Source organism: Beta vulgaris, chromosome 5 (genome assembly GCF_026745355.1).
Source record: "Beta vulgaris subsp. vulgaris cultivar EL10 chromosome 5, EL10.2, whole genome shotgun sequence".
Classification (NCBI taxonomy): Eukaryota; Viridiplantae; Streptophyta; class Magnoliopsida; order Caryophyllales; family Amaranthaceae; genus Beta; species Beta vulgaris.
Window position 1 is genome coordinate 57,154,204 of NC_079206.1, and position 1,970 is coordinate 57,156,173.

Here is a 1,970-nt window from a genome sequence, read left to right on the forward strand (position 1 = left end):
GATATTTTGGTTCATTGTCCATCCACATTGGTAATCCAAGCCCAAACATTAGTCCATAGTTCAAGTCCATGTGTCTTTTACCAAAAAGAAAAGTTAAAACAAAACAAAAAAAAAAGAGAGAGTGAAAATCAGCTTCTTTCACCGCCTCCTTCCCTCCTTCCTCTTCTTCAAAAAAAAAATCAGCAGTAAAAGAATTAATTAGTTCAGCAACTTGCAATACTTGTCAGTAAAAATTTAATCTTCCCAACTAATATCAGATTTTAGGGGATAGCTTCACCTCCCTACACCATAGCCTCCATTAATGGGGACTTGATCAAGCTTAAAAATTTCTGACCAAATCCCTCTATAAATAGTGACTTCAATCTCATCAGATTCCTCAAGCAAAACCACTTCAAAGGTTTGCTTCACTCTCTCTCTCTCCCTCTTTAATTTCTGAAATTCTGATTTTTAAAGGTTTAAATAGAAAAAAATTCTAAACCCACCATTATCACCACCTTCGAACCACCACAAAAAGAAAATCCGACCACCTGAAACGCGGCCAACCACCGCGACCAACCAGCCACCCGCATCACCTAAGTCGCGCCTCCCTTGCGCGCAGCCCCTCGCGACCCAACTCCGCGCCCAGCCACCTTCTGTCGCGACCCAACTCCGCGCCCAGCACCCTCGACCAGCCGCGAAAACCGCCGGCTTCCTCCCCGCCTGAATCCCGCCGGAAAGCGCCGGCCAGAACCACAAAAATCACCCTAAACTCCTTTTCGAGCCCCCCTGCTTCGGCTCCCTGCTGTCTTTCCCCTCTCCTTCGTTCCTTTTTATTTTCTTTTGTTTAAATGAAACTGATTCTTAGAATCAGTGAAGTGGAAACCCCCCACCTTTCCCTTTTAAATGATTTTTGTTATTCTACCTTTATTTTTAAAACTAAAACTTTATAAACTTTCTTAAGTTCATTAAGAATTTCTTTAAAGTTATTTGAACTATTTAAATTGTTTACTTTATAAAAAAAAGGGGTTATTTAGGAACTAACTTAAATCTCGTTAATATTGTAGACTCTGATTTCGTAGACAAGGACTATCAAGAGCGCTAATACGTTCTTGAACTTAGCTTTGGGCACGCGTCACGAGTTAATCTTCAATGTCCATCTAAACATAGATCCCGTTAGCATAAAACGAATTGATTACGTGATTATTATGTGCTTATAAAATTTATAAGTATGGACTATAATTATGGATTATCGATACAATGCGGATTATGAATACGAATGACAAATGGACAATGATTATGGATTTTCGATTATGAACATGACCATGGACGATGTACGATATGACATAGATGTTATTATAACGTCATTAAAATCGGTTAATCTTATTATGATATTATTATAGATATTATTATTACTATCATCATTATTATTATTGTTATTATTATTATTATTATTATTATTATTACTATTATTATTGTTATTATTATCACTTTATTCATGAATATTATTATCGTTATTAACTTTGAACTTTATGGAAGTTGGAATTGATAAGAAATTGTGATAACAAAATGATTATGAATCTGACACGATAAATGAACTCAAGTGATTCAAAATATGAAATAAGTTATTGAAATCTCTATGAATGAATTGAGGTTATGATGGATTGAATATGTTCACACCGGTTTGAACAAGATGACGTAAATGTTTATGTGATTTATGTGATGACGTGAATTAAAAGATGTTAATCACGTAAAGTGAAATATCGGAGGGAAATGATGAACAAGTTGCCCTGTATGAGTGGTTCAGCGGCCCCTACAGGTTCTCTGGTTATTATGCTGATTACTCTGTTACTGTCTTCCTTCTATCTTGTTGTGATCCAAGTAGAAGGGGTGTGCACACTAGGGACTCTGTTATGGCCATTATGATTTTTGTAGGTGGTTACAGGGTTTCGTCCCGGCCTACAAGTAGGTGGTTACAGGGTTTCGTCCCGGCC